The sequence below is a fragment of the Scyliorhinus canicula genome, chromosome 1, assembly GCF_902713615.1.
Source record: "Scyliorhinus canicula chromosome 1, sScyCan1.1, whole genome shotgun sequence".
Classification (NCBI taxonomy): Eukaryota; Metazoa; Chordata; class Chondrichthyes; order Carcharhiniformes; family Scyliorhinidae; genus Scyliorhinus; species Scyliorhinus canicula.
Window position 1 is genome coordinate 215,762,321 of NC_052146.1, and position 15,886 is coordinate 215,778,206.

The following is a 15,886-nucleotide window of genomic DNA, read 5'->3' on the forward strand; positions in this document are numbered from 1 at the left end:
TAACCCCATTTTTTTTACATATTTAAAGTGTGGGGGAGTTTTTAAAACTTCAGATCATGACACTTAAGCAGACCTGAACTGCCCCGCAGGAGTGTTTACATTTGCTCCATCAATTCATGGCTTCCACTCTGTGGGCGAAGACATTTTGAACAATGAAAATGGTGTTTGCCTGAACTAGGTACAAAGTTCGAATGGCCTTACTGAGTTTAGATTTCCTGCCTGTGAGATTCATGCCATTCCCCCTTCAGCCAGCTGGCAAAAGTTGGATCCGGCTGAATTGGAGGCAGGAGTTCCGCATCCAGGTTCTGCCCACCACTTTTAAAAGTCCACAAAATTTTTACAATCCATGTAAATCCAAATCCCCCACCCATAATCTCCCTTCTCAGGTGGACACGTAGGCACGATTTGAAAGGTGAGCAGGGGTATTCTCCTCAATGCCCTATCCAATATTTGTTCATCAACCAGCACCACTACAAAGGTTATTTTGCCATTATCTCATTGTCATTAATGGGAACTTACTGTGCATAAGTTGGCTGGTCAATTTCCGACACTACAACAGTGGCTACATTTCAAAAGCATTTAATTGGCTGTGAAACAATCTGGGTGTCCTGAAGTCACGAAAGGCACTATATAAATGCAGTTTTTCTTTCTATGACACCTATTTATGTTTCAACTTTGTACTCTTTACATTTACATCGTACAGAGGGGTGTATAATTATCTCACACGTTATACCATAAATATTCAGTGAATAACTTCATGTTACACCACAATCTTGTAATTGTTCCTCAGATTCGATCAGATCGGTGGCTTCACTTTCGGTCCAATCTGGGCAAAACTTTCCACAGGTTGACACATGAAGTCCCTCATTGCCCGTTTTATATTTTCCAATTTATTTGACAAGCATACATGATTAAAATGCAAGCTCCATACCATCCTGTGCCCCATCTCCTGGTTCAAAGAGATAGCGTAGGTATTCATGGCTAGAGTCATCCTTGCTCTCTCTGCAGGAACAATAATCCTGTGTTTAATTCTACAAAACTCATTTTCTTTTTATGCTTTCCCCAGTAATGAGACCAATCTCCGCCTCATAAATTTTTAGATTGTGCTGCTTTATGTGTAGGTGAGCAAAGTATTTCAGCTTCCCTTCTGTTGAAAAAAAAATTCTTGTGTGTATTAAATGAGGGGCAATACTTTCAGATTGCTGAATAGACAGACAATTTTAAAGGTTTGTAATAATCTGTGCAAAGCCAAAACCAGCCACATCTCAGCTCAATCACGTTCTAACTTATTTACAGGAGAGATGTAAGCCAAGTAATTGGAGGTAAGTGAAAGTCAGTCAGATTTATTAGTTTGGTGATGGGAAAGGACACCTGACCCTCAGAGTAAGAGGGATGCAAATCAACAGAACAGGATAGCAGGACAGAAAGGAAATCACACCCGAGAATGTCATAGTCCAATACCTCAAAGACAATGATCACACCTCAAAGACAATGATGGCAAAACCTCAACATTATCACTCTGTCGGGGGGGGAGTCATGTGATGTGAGCACGGGAGCAGCGTTTCCATGACTCCGGCTCCGCTCGCCTTTTCATTCATTTTTTTAAAATCCGTTTGCACATTTCTTTTATGTCTTTTCTTGGCATGCATAACTTTTACTGTGTCCCAAGATTAGCTGGTCAACATTTCAGCGCTATTCAGTCAAGAATATGTTTAAATCCTCGTTGATTTATGGCAGCTGGAAGGAGTTGGGTGGGACTTTCTCACTCCTGGTGCAGCTACTTTTGGGAGACTTCCTGCCCCAATCGTGCGGCGTGTTCCGGAGAATGATGGCTGCTAGTCATCATGTTGTCTTAGCTCTGTGGTGCAGGTTGTCAGACCCCAATTTCGAGAGTTGCGAGGTGTTTTCTTGGAGGGGTTGGAGGTGCACGAGAGGGTTCCTATAATTGAGAGAACACTATCCTTGGTGGATCGAGGGAGAACATTTAATCCTGTCTCCAAAGCCTGGGGTTCGGTTGGCCTTCCAACCCCTGGTCCAATGTTGTCCTGTTCCTTATGTTGGTTGAAAGGGGTTGGGGATGGCTGAGCCGGTCGGGTCATCCCACCCCCCCTGCTGGAGGCTGGGCGGCGAAAGAGTACTCCTACCGACGACTTGACAATGTAGGACTGCAGTGCCTCCTGCCTGATCACCGTGGCTGGCTCAGACCATCCGCCTTCTGGGTTCCTGATCCTAACGATGTTGCCCATGTTCAATGGCTTGAGTGGGATCACATGTTGATCGTAGTATTATTTTTGTTTGGACCGTAGTACCCTTATTTTGTCGAGTACCAGAGCGTTATCAGGGTGTCAGAATTGAATCGCCGGTAGGGTTGTCCGGATGTTCCTGCCAAAGAGCATCTGCGCTGGCGACAGTCCTGAGCTCAATGGGGTTGCTCGGTAGGATAACAGCGCTAGGTTGATGTCTGAGCATGAATCTGTTGCCTTGCTAATAAGCCGTTTAACGATGTGGACACCCTTTTCCACTTTCCCATTTGACTGTGGGTAGCGCGGACTGGACATTACATGCCGAAAGCTGTATCGGTCTGAGAACTCTTTCCACACCCAGCTCGCTAAGCAGGGACCATTATCTGACATCACCACACATGGGATTCCATGTCGCGCGAATGTCTCCTGGCACGCCTTGATGACAGATGACGACGTGAGATCATGGAGTTTCATTACCTCCGGATAATTTGAGTAATAGTCCATGATCAAGATGTAATCACGCCCTGTGGCATGAAATAGGTCAATGCCCACTTTTGTCCACGGTACCATTGTGAGTTTGTGTTGCTGCAGTGGTTCTTTACACTGTGCGGGTTGATGTCTTTGACAGGTGTCACATGTCATGACCATGTCCGTTATGTCTTGATTCATGCCGGGCCAGTACACAGCCTGTCGTGCTTGCCTTTTGCATTTCTCAATGCCTAGGTGGCCTTCATGAATCTTACGTAGCATCTCGGCGCGGAGTGTGGCCGGAATCACAATCTGCGCATTGCGTAGCAACAGGCCGTCAACTTCAATCAGTTCTGACTTGACATTCTGAAATTGGGGACATTGTCCCCAAGTCCAACCGTGCTGGAGTAGGTGCAGCACCCTCCGTAAGGTTGCATCTTTCTGCGTCTCCTGTCAGATTAGGCAAAGCTTTTCATCCGAAGCAGGCAAATTCTCCATGCATAACTGTGTTTGGGCCTCGATTTCTCTGATAGGGGCTGATGGTGCGTTGTCAGTGCCAATTGATCGGGACAGCGTGTCGGCAATGGCAAGGTCTCGTCCCGGGGTGTATATTAGGGCAAAATCATACCTACGTAGTTTCATCATGATGCGCTGCAGACGAGGTGTCATGTCATTTAGATCCTTGTCTATGATATGGACCAACGGTCTGTGGTTGGTTTCCACTATGAACGTGGGCAGGCCGTACACGTAGTCATGGAACTTCAGAATCCCAGTGAGGAGTCCAAGATATTCTTTTTCGATCTGTGCATATCTGCACTCAGTTGGGGTCATGGCCCTGGACGCGTATGCCACCGGGACCCAGTCAGACTGGGCGTCCTATTGGAGGAGAACGGTGCCAATCCCGTCCTGGCTGGCGTCAGTGGAGATCTTGGTGGGTCTGGTTGCGTCAAAGAAAGCAACGGTCGGTGTCCTCGTTAGTTGCTGTTTGAGATCCACCCATTCATTTTGGTGACCTTGTGTCCACTCAAACGCAGTGATCTTCCGTAGGAGATTGCATAAAGCTGCCATCCGTGCAAACAGGTTTGGGATGAACCTGCCGAGGAATTTGACGAAGCCCAGATTTTCGCCTAATCAGGGCTGACACCCTGAGATGATATGGTGTCACCCAAAGAGGTTACAGACTCCTGCTCAAATGTGCATTTTGCCTGGTTCAGTTTCAAACCGTATTTATGAATCCTCTGAAACACCTTCTTCAGACGACAGAGGTGTTCTTCTTCAGTGGTGGATCATACGATGATGTCATCCACATAGACTCTGACACCCTTGATGCCCTCGGTCATTTGCTCCATTATCCTGTGGAAAATCTCTGACGCAGAGATAATGCCAAAGGGTATGCGATTGAAGCAGAAACGTCCAAATGGCATGTTGAATGTACACAGTAATCTGCTCGACTCTTCGAGCTGTATCTGCCAAAACCCCTGCGAGGCGGCGAGCTTGGTGAAGATACGAGCATTCACCATCTCAGACGTGATCTCTTCACGCTTGGGGATGGGATAGTATTCCCGGCGAATGTTCTGGTTCAGGTCCTTCAGGTATATGCATATGTGAAGATCTCCAGAAGGTTTGTTAACACAGACAATGGAGCTAACCCAGTCAGTTGGCTGTGTGACTCGCGATATTACGCCTTGTGACTGCAGTCTGTTGAGTTCCGCTTTCAACCTCTCCCACAGTGGAGATGGAACCCTCCTGGGCAGCTGAATGTCGGGTTTGACGTCTGTCTTCAGCCTGATGTTGTATTGGCAGGGTAAGGTGCCAATGCCTTTGAATACGTCGGGGTATTCTTGTAGCATGCTGTGGATTTTAGCTTCCAGGCTTGATGGATCCTGGGTGTGCATGTAAATGCGTTGCACCAGCCGCAGGTCTTTGCAGGCCTGAGCGCCTAACAGTGATGATTTGTTGTCGTCTACAATCTCTAATCGTAGCTGCTTGCGTATCGTCTTGCTGTCCACCCGGAGATGGCACGATCCCTTTGAGGCGATCTGATTGCCGTTGTAGTCCTTCAGCCAACACGCAGCGGGTATTATTTCATGGTCTCCTGGAATCGAATGGAGATCCTTGTTAATGAGGAGATTAGCTGAGGCCCCAGTGTCAAGCTTGAATACTAATGGAAAGTTATTGACTTGCACAGTCGCAGTCCATTCACTGCTGGAATCAATGCTGTTGACCAGGTGAGGCGTGGCGATTGTTGCGTCATGTTCCTCGATTGTCTCGATCGTGTCCACAACAAGCGAGTTGTCGCAAGGGAGGTTGTCCTCGTCGGAGGAATTGGGTTTTTTGTGCTCCGTTGAATCTATGCCTTTTACATTGAAGTTAATGTGTTTCTGTCTAGTTGTCTTCATTAGCAGTGCAGCTCTGCACTGTGAGGCAAAGTGATTGTATTTGCCACACTTCAAACATTGTTTTCCATAAGCTCGACGTTGCCCTTTTAAATGGGCGTGTCCACAGCAAATATTTCATTGACTTCAGATTGACAGTGGGTTTCAAATTTTTTGATGATTATTTCCAGCTTGCCCTTGTCCTCCCCTGCCAGGTAGGTAAAGGAATTATATATTTCTAGTGCCTGCGGCCTAGCCAGGGTTAAGAGCAAGGCTATCTTCATGGCATCAGACGCTGAGGTTAGATCCTTAGCTTCTAGATAGATTTTGAACTGTTGTATGAAAAGTTTCCAATTGGAATGCATATTACCAGTGGTCTGGAGCAGGCGTGGAGGTTCGATTGGGTCCATCGTGCCGACTGGTATCTGAAGGGTCCAAATGCTGCGAGGCCTTCCGTGGTCAAATGTCTGGTTTAAGTCCTCTTCTCTTGCTGTTGTCTAGCTAGCTTGCTGAAAATTACACCTGGTACCATATGTTACTCTCTAAGTCTGAATGAAGACTGAACACTTACCGTTAACACAAGCTCTTTATTCAAAGGGTTTGTTCTGATTCCAGAGCTCAACTAGATGTAAAACAGTCAAGAGGTATGACCAGCAAAACTAAGGTAAACTGCCTGTGCTGAGCTGTCTCTGTGTGCTGCTGCTGCTCCCGAGCTCTGTGCTTCTCAAAGAGGCAGATCCTCCCTTGGGCTCGACCCTTTATACCCGTGTCTGATACTGCCCTCTAGTGGTGCTGTGACTGTTACATCTGTGCTGCAGTCCCTGGTGTATGTGCAGATGTACAGATCGCTACACTGGTCATCCTGTAGTTATATCCTGGCTGCCTGTTCTAGCCTGGAGAAAAGTATCATTTGCGCCGAGTATTAGTCTATTTCCCCTTTGGCCCTGGGGTTCTTGGGATATTGTTTTCTTCCCTCTGTCATTTTCTTTTGAAGCTATAGGTATGACCCATGTCTGTGTGGATTTCCTCCGGGTGCTCCGCTTTCCTCCCACAACTCCTGAAAGACGTGCTGGTTAGGTGAATTAGACATTTTAATTCTCTGTGTACCCGAACAGGTGTCGGAATGTGGCGACTAGGGGATTTTCGCAGTAACTTCATTGCAGTGTTAATGTAAGCCTACTTGTGATAATAATAAAGATTATAATAATTATTATTAGGTGGGTCTGTGATGTTGCCTGTATCTTGTCCTGATGCATATGGGTCTGGTAACCATGAAGGGAATATGTTGGGGATTTGGTCCCTGATTCATCCAGTCTTATTTAATCCCATTCTGAAATGAAATGAAATGAAAATCGCTTATTGTCACGAGTAGGCTTCAATGAAGTTACTGTGAAAAGCCCCTAGTCGCCACATTCCGGCGCCTGTCCGGGGAGGCTGGTACGGGAATCGAACCGTGCTGCTGGCCTGCTTGGTCTGCTTTATAAGCCAGCGATTTAGCCTTGTGAGCTAAACCAGCATTCTTGCAATGACTACTGTTGTACATTGATGCCTATGGCTTGCTTTCCTCCTCTTTCATTTGTTTTGAGACAGTTTTTGTAAAAACTGAAAATTCCAATAAAAAGTCTTCTTTTTAAACGACACCACTGGATAAATATTGTCTGCTGCCTGTTGGTTAAGAAATAAGCAATATCAGCAAAAAGCAAGACCCGTAAGGTAGAAGGCATATCCATCATAATTAACAATTTGTTCAAATCCTCTGGTGCGTTGTACTTCAAGGTGATAAAATCGTTTCTGGTCCCCAAATTTTGCTACAATCTCGGTTTAAGAATGTCCGAAGATCACGCGTCATCCGGAGATGTCTCACATTTTCCCCTTTACGTTCAATTGAAACGCCGTGAACTCTGTTTCTCTCTCCACAGACGCTGTCAGACCTGGTTAGCATTTCCACCATTTTCTATTTTTATTTCAGATTTCCAGCATCCGCAAGATTTTGCTTGTTTTGTATTGGATGATCCGTGCTGTGATCCCAGGTAAGCCCCGTTTAATTCTGAGGACAGAATAAAAGGAGGGAATAATTAATTGTCACAGCCCACCAGGTGATTCGTTTCAAGCGTACTGCTCTCAAGCAACTTAAAATTCCATTAGCAAGACTACCGTAGGCAGTGTCAGCTGTTGCGCAGAGTGCAACCCTCTCACCTTGGAGTCAGAAAGTAACATTTGAAGTGAACCTTCAGTGAACCTGCAACATCTGTCTCTTTGGTCCTCCAAGGTCCTACTAGTATATAGGTGTTGAGAAGTTGCTTCCACCGGCTGGGGTGTCTAGAACGCAGGGCTGCAGTCGCAGGATTAAGGTTAAACAATTTAGAACTGAGATGAGGAGGAATGTGTTCACTCAGAATGGTGGTAAATCTTTGAAATTCTCTATCCCGGAGGGCTGTGGAGGTTCAGTCATTGAAAATATTCAAGTCCCGTCGATAGAGATTTGGGCACAAAGGCCAGGGGGGTGAAATTTGGAGAGCTGTTGACTTTTAACAGCTCTCCAGATGTTTTGGTCCTGCCCATGGCAATGCCCACCAGTGTCAGGGCCAGAACATCCAGCCCTAAGAAAGCATAGGGATAGGGCAGGAAAGTGGGGTTGAGGGTCAGCCTTGATCTTATTGGGCTGTATTTAATAGGATGGGCGTGCTGGTGTATTACCCACCCACCTGTTGTATTATGGGGACCGAGTCAGGGGTGGGTTAATCACCCGTTATATTTTACATGTACCCCTTCCCCCGCTAAAAAACATCCTGGCAGGGGTCTGTAAAGTCCAGCAACTTTGTGGGACAGCACGGCAGCACAGTGGTTAGCACTGTTGCTTCACAGCTCCACGGTACCAGTTCCGATTCCCTGCTTGGGTCACTGTCTGTGTGGAGTCTGCACATTCTCCCCGTGGCTTCGTGGGTTTCCTCCGGGTGCTCCGGTTTCCTCCCACAGTCCACAGATGTGCAGGTTAGGTGGATTGGCCATGATAAATTGCCCTTAGTGTCCAAAAAGGTTAGGTATGGTTACTGGGTTATGGGGATAGGGGTGGAGGTGTGGGCTTAAGTAGGATGCTCTTTCCAAGAGCCAGTGCAGACTCGATGGGCCGAATGGCCTCCTTCTGCACTGTAAATTCTATGATTCTATGACAGAGGCGCGATTTTCATGTCTCCGCCTGTGTCAGAATGAAGGCAGAAGAACTTTAAAAATGGTCGGCAATTTCCAGATTCCAGCCCCCATTCCTGGTTCTGGCAATTTTTCCTAGCACACGATAAGGGTGGGCTAGTGAACCTGTTTTCCACTTTGCCAACTCCATTGTGTGTGTGAATATTTCAGACCTCCCCTCAATTTTAACTGGGACAGGCTGGCTCTTCCAAGCATTATGTTTCATGGCTCCTCAGAGGAGTTGTCAACATTGGGCGAGGTGTCTCCACTCTGTAGTCAGGAATCAAAAAGACAATCAGGCATTCAAAAATCCCTTTGAAAAAAATCGCTCCTCTTACCTTCCCCTAAGGCTGTCAATCAATCACAGCCGGTGAAATTTCCATTGAGGAAATCTTCAATCTACTTCACACCTCTTAATCTTGCCCAGATAAACACAGTGCATTGAAAAATGGCTTCAAACAAAGGCCACGTTATTATAAAATATCTCTGTCAATCAAATCGAATACTCCCCTTTATAACGGTGTAATGAAACTGATGCCAACAGTCTTATTGGAAACAGGCATATATAATGAGGCCAACTGACAATTGTATCAACTGAAGCAGGCTGAGCAGATGGAGATAATCCCAATCCGCCGGCTCCATCCCCTGTATTTTTTTTCTTTTCAATGCAACTCTCCATAATGCAGAAATGAAGCAGGAGTGATCTGGTCATCATGGAGTGGGCAAAGCAATCTGCTATCACTGCTATAGGGCTGAGGCACCACTGCAACGTTAAACACACTGATATTAAACTTGGCGCTACAAGAGTCACAGTTCACTCCCCTTTGCTACACTAACTAACATTACATATGAGAAAAGCAAAGCATGGATGTTTCAAATCTGGAACGATATTCACACTTGCCGGAAAGACACAGTATAATTGACCAGCCTTTTGACTAAAGGCGAAACCTCTTTCTCTTTCAGAATGTTTCCTCTGCACATTCAACTCTTCCCAGTTCTTATTAAGCTGTACACCCATTTGGATGGTCGTTACAGACAAAAATAAATGTGGCTATGATTGACAGCTCCTGGACCACACAAAACCAATTAAGTGCAGAAAGCTCTTAACATAGAACATAGAACAGACAGTGCAGGCGGAGGCCATTCGGCCCATCGAGTCAGCACCGACCCCCTTAAGCCTAAACTTCCACCTATCCCCGTAACCCAATAACCCCTCCTAAACTTTTTGGTCACTACGGGCAATTTATGTTGGCCAATCTACCTAACCTGCACGTCTTTGGACTGTGGGAGGAAACTGGAGCACCCGGAGGAAACCCACGCAGACACGGGGAGAACGTGCAGACTCCACACAGACAGTTACCCAGCAGGGAATCGAACCTGGGACCCTGGCACTGTGAAGCCACAATGCTTGTGCGACCATGCTGCCTTTGATGTGGCCATGACCTGTCAATCGTAGCTAGATGTTTATAAACATTGAGTTATTTCACAGAAGGCTACTTGAAATCCACACAAGCATGAAGAAAAATGGGATTACACAATCCAGACAGCTTGCTGAGTGTGCAAGGCAGCGAAATTAATTTCACATTGATATGAATGAAATTTTGGAGATCAAAGATCTGAGAGGGTTTCTAATAATAATCTTTATAATTGTCACAAGTAGACTTACATTAGCCCTGCAATAAGGTTACTGTCAAAATCCCCTAGTAACACATTCCGGCACCTGCTCGGGTACACAGAGGGAGAATTCAGAATGTCCAATTCACGTCTTTCAGACATGTAGGAGGAAACCGGAGCACCCGGAAGAAACCCACACAGACACAAGGAGAACGTGCAGATTCCGCACAGTGACCCAAGTGAGAATCGAACCTGGGACCCTGGCGCTGTGAAGCAACAGTTCTAACCACTGTGCTATTCAAATCTAGCTGATGTGGCTTTCCCTTTCTAGGAATTTACAGATGCTGCTTTCTCTGCCTGAGCCAGGAGTCTCTTTTATGGGTGTGTCAGTAGTGGGGATCTCTCTTATGGAGGTATTTCTGATGGCAGTCTCTCTTATGGAGGTGTTTCTGGTGGGATTCTCTCATATGGGGGGGACTGATGGGGGTGGGCAGGATTTGTCTCGTGGCGGGTAGGCTGGTCCTCTGATGGACTTTGGGGCCAACTCCCTTGAAGAGTGATACCCTTGGCCCATCGCGAGGTCCACCATGTCAAGGCCACATTTGTAATAATATACTAATCAATTATTGTCACAAGTAGGCTTCAATGAAGTTACTGTGAAAAGCCCCTAGTCGCCACAGTCCGGCGCCTGTTTGGGGAGGCCAGTACAGGAATTGAACCAGCACTGTTGGCATTGTTCTGCATGACAAGTCAGCTGTTTAGCCCACTGTGCTAAACCAGCCCCGGTAGATACCTGCACCAATTCTCACCCATGCAAATTCCGGGCCAGAGGACCAGAGATTCACACATGCTTGGAGAATCCGGTGCCCAGCCCTTTTATAGAACGGAGCATTGGAAGGGGGTCAGTGCTGGGCGCCATCCTGTTTTTTGGCCTACATGAATTCTCCGGCACATCGGAATCTCCACTATTGGTGGTGGGTGGCGGAGAATCCAGCCCTTAGTCTCCTACACAGAGAATTGTGTTTGGTGACCAGAAGCTGGGCCAAAAGGTAGGTTTTAAGGCAGCACCTTCAGGGAATAAAGCGAGAGGTATTTGAGGGAGGGAATTTCAGAGCTCAGGGCCCGGGCATCTGAAGTTACAGCCATCAGTGGTGGAGCGATTAACATCAGTGCAATGAAGTTACTGTGAAAATCCCCTAGTCGCCACATTCCGGCGCCTGTTAGGGTACACAGAGGGAGAATTCCAAATGTCCAATTCACCTAACAACATGGGCGGGATTCTCCCCTACCCGGCGGGGCGGGGGGTCCCAGAGCCGAGGAGTGGCGTGAACCAGCGTCGGGCCGCCCCAAAGGTGCGGAGTCATCTGCACCTTTAGGGGCTAGGCCGGCCCTGGAGTGGTTTGCGCTGCGCCAGCCGGCAGGGAAGGGGCTTGGCGCCATGCCAATAGGCGCCGAAGGGCCTCCGCCAGCCAGCGTGTGCTGATGTCATCCCAGCGCATGCGCAGGGGGGATCATCTCCACGTCGACCATGGCGGAGGACCACACCAGCCGACGCAGAGGAATAGAGTTCCCCCACGGCACAGGCCCGCCCGTGGATTGATGGGCCCCGATCGCGGTCCAGGCCACCGTGGGGGTAACTCCTGGTGCCAGATCTCCCCGCGCCCCCCTGAGGATCCCGGATGCCGCCCGTGCTGCCAGGTCCCCCCGGTAAAGACCTACTCTAATTTACGCCGGCGGGACCGGCACAAAACGGGCAGCCACTCAGCCCAGAGAATCGCCAGGGCGGCTGCTGCCAGCAACCGCCGACCGGTGCGGCACGATTCTCGCCCCCACCAAATCTCCGGCGCCGGAGAATTCGGCAGCTGGCGGATGCGGGATTCACACCGCCCCGCGGCAATTCTCCGACCTGGCGGGGGGTTGGAGAATCCCGCCCCATGTCTTTCAGCACTTGTGGAAGGAAACTGGAGCACCTAGAGGAAACCCACACAGACACGGGGAGAACATGCAGACTCCACACAGACAGTGACCCCAGGCTGGGAATCGAACCTGGGAACCTGGCGCTGTGAAGCAACAGTACTAACCACTGTGCTACCGTGCCTATGGGGCTGGAGGAGATTAGAGAGGTGAGGCCATGGAGGAATTTGAAAGCAAGTGTGAGAATTTTTAAATCAAAGATATTGCTTGACTGAGGCCCAGTGCAGAGGGGCGATAGGAAAAGAGGACTTGGCGTTAGTTCAGACACAGCAGCATTATTTTGGATGACCTCAGGTTTACAGAGGGTAGAATGTGGGAAACCAACCAGGAGAACATTGGAATAGGCCAGTCATAGAATCATAGAATTTACAGTGCAGGAGGAGGCCATTCAGCCCATCGAGTCTGCACCAGCCCTTTGAAAGAGCACCCGACTTAAGCCCACACCTCCACCCTATCCCCGTAACCCCAACTAACTAGGAAACTACACTGAGAAACGCTGGGCCTTCATTATGTCCATGTCATCAAACATTTAGAACTTGGTAAAAGGAGAAATTTTGGTACTCCAGAATTGTAGAACAATGTTTTCAGATATTAAACCAAAATAAATTGTGTCATTTTACATTGGAAGTAAATGAAAAGTACTTCAGAGGGGGATCTAATCTGATCACATTTAGCTTGAAACGGGTTCCAGTATGGTATTGTTATTAATTGTACCAGCAAGAATTTAAACAGAAACAGTCATCCCTGGTGCAGGAGATTGACGTGGCATTATTTCTGTACCTACGGAACATGCAAGCTAATTATGGCATTAATAGAAAAGCTTTATTAATTAGCATTTGTTTCGTGCATATGTCATGGCACCTTATTGCTGGGAGAAAGGAGCATAGCACAATGCTCGTTTAAAAATGACAGTGACAGTGAAGAGGTTAATTTTCCTTATGCAACGTATTTATTAAGTAGTAATTCACCATTTACATTTTACTAATCAGTAGAAGATTCATTATCTGTGCTTCAAATATCTGCCCTCCCAATTATCCACCACGATTTTCACTGGACAAAGACTTATATGAGATGTCACCTCATTGAGCAGCCTGCGAATCTCATCCTATCTGACCTGGATCAAACTCGCACCTAAAAAAAAAGATTAACTGCAATTTATGTTACCTGCATTAGACACGTCATCAATGCTGTTCCTAGCATATTTCTTGCCGAGAAATCTGATCGCCCCAGGAAAATAGGGAGCACAGAGCAACAATCATGTCAAAGCTCCTCTCTCATAGAATCCCTGCAGTGCAGAAGGATGACATTAGCCCGTCTAGTCTGCACTGACCCTCTGAAAGAGCACCCTAGCCCTGCCCTATCCTTGCAACCACGTAACCCCACCTAACCAGCCCACACTGGACACTAAGGCACAATTCAGCATGGCCAATCCACCTAACCTGCACATCTTTGGACCGTGGGAGGAAACAGGGGCACCCAGAGGAAACTCACAGACACGGGGGGGAATGTGCAAACTCCGCACAGTGACCTGAGACCTGAATTGAACCCGGGTCCTTGGCGCTGTGAGGCAGAAGTGCTAACCACTGTGCCAATGGAGCATTGATATCAGCATGGACCAGTTGGGCCGAATGACTGGTTTCTGTGCTGGAAATACTTTTGAATTGTTTGGAAATGCAACCGAGATGTGTTTTCAAGATAATTGAGGGCTACACTGTTGCCTCCGTTTCTATTTCAGATTTACTAAATCTGCAGCGTATTGCCTTTTGCACTGTCATCTTCGTTGAGATTGTTACAAAACTGCATTTACTAGAAGCAATTTGCCAGGCTAAGGTGTTAATAGTTCTTTGCACTCCTAATAAAGTGTAATGGTTTTTACCAGCAGCTGACTTTTACTGCATTTTAAATTTTCAGAACCATGTGGCTGCTTTGATTATTTTCATGGCGTGGCAAAAGATGGCACTTAAGTAAAACACATGACTAAAATCTGAATCTGTTTAATTGCTGTTGCTGCAGACAAACTTCCTGTTTCAACATTATTATTACTGTGCTGTTAAAGGCAATCACAACAGCAAAAACATCGTAAAGGACAACACACATTTGAAAGAAAGACTTACATTTATATAGCACCTTTTATGACCACAGGACATGCCAAAGCATTTTAAAGATAATGAAGGACTCCTTCAGAGTGTAGTCACACATTGGCTCTGCGCACAGCATTCTTGTGATATTGGGTGATACTGGTTGAGGGATGATTATTGTTCAGAACGGCAGGAAGAATACCACTGCCCCTCTACAAAATCTGCATGGGATCATCTACATCCAGCTGAGAACACACTTTGAGGCCTCAGTTTAATGTGTTTAATCAGTTTAATGACCTTAGAGAACAGCACCTCCAGCAGTGCAGCATTCCTTCAGTACTGCACTGGGAGTGTCAGCCTTGACTTAAGTGCTCAAGGCCTGAAAAAAAACTTGAACACACAACCTTTTGACTCCAAGGAAATGTGGGCCTAACGGTGATACTGAGGTCAAGACAGATAATTCCCATCATGAAAATGTGCAAACATTTTGCAAATACATCAATTATATGCAGCGTAGAGCCACAAATTCTATTTAACCCAATGTTGTATATGAAAAATACAAATTCGCTGATTGCTACAAATCTCTTTTGCGAATGGAAAACCAAAAAGGCTCAGTACAGGCAGGAGGGAGGTTTTTTATCTTTACTTTACCCTCAAAGTGGGCCAGAGCATGTCGTTAAATTTCAGGGATGGGACAATTGGGCGCAGCCAATTTGGCGCGGCCGTTTGGGCGCAGACGACAGAAATTCTTTTAGTTTTTGTGGCTAGTAACTTGTTGCAAATTGTTGCAAGTAAATTTAAAAACCTTAAATTAGTTCATTTAGTTTAGTTCAGTTGGTGATTATGAGCAAGGCTCCTCAAGTACTCGATAGCATCCACGTTTTCAAATTTAAGAACAGTTTCATGTATTCTTTTATCTGCATCTCTATACTTTTTTAGTTTTTGTGGCGGTTCATGGCCGGCTAGTAACCTTTCATAATATGCATCTCTACCTTTCTGTACTTTACGCAGGCCATCAATTAGTTTCCATATGGTGGGATGATGCATGCCAGGTTCGTATTTCAATCGACGGTGGGCTGCCTCCGCATTATTGTTTGTGCGGTCTTCCCCGTTTAATGTTCTCTGATAAAGGTTTCAAATCTCAGGGCGAAATAAAGGTGTTCGTCTACCATTTCCTCGTCTTTTCAGACGACCAACATATGTATCTTCAAACCAGTTGAGTAAATCTTGAAGTTCTTGCAGCAGTTGGGTCGCTAAAGCATCCAGATATTCATCGATTTTGTTCAAAGGTACAAAGGCAATGGCAAAATCATTTTAGCTTTTAACGTGAAATCTGGATCAGTGTTATACAAACTACGGAACCCCATACTAGCTAGATGTTTTTGCATATTTTGAGCTAAATGAAAAAAACATCCTTTTATTTGAACATCAGGGAATATGTCTTTCATAGCACTATGCGCAGCTTGTTCATAATCACAGACGATTGAACTGGGTTTCAAGTTGGGTTCGATTTCTTTCAATAATGCGAACATTCTCGCATATGTGGTGCGTTGCTTGTTGGGCAAAAGAGCATAAACCGTAGGAGTAACTCCTCCGTGTTTTTTTACCATAATTACATATATCTGAGAAAAGAGGCTGGGAGCAATACTGAATGTGCCATCTGCAAACCACATAAGTCAATAAATGCTGTAGCCAGCTCTGTCTTCCGAAGATTAATATCCGGTCGTGACCTGGTCCGCTATCACAAAGTAAAAAAATTTCTTCCACTCCTGGTTGAGGGACATATATCCTGTAGCATTCTGGCACAATCAATTGTTGTAAATCACTTGGATTGGTGGGGGCGTTCAATACATAATTACGCTTTCTGCTTATCATTCTCCTCAAAGCAGATATATTATGAATGGCTGGTAGACTAGCTTGGGATATGTCTGTCAAACATTCATTAATA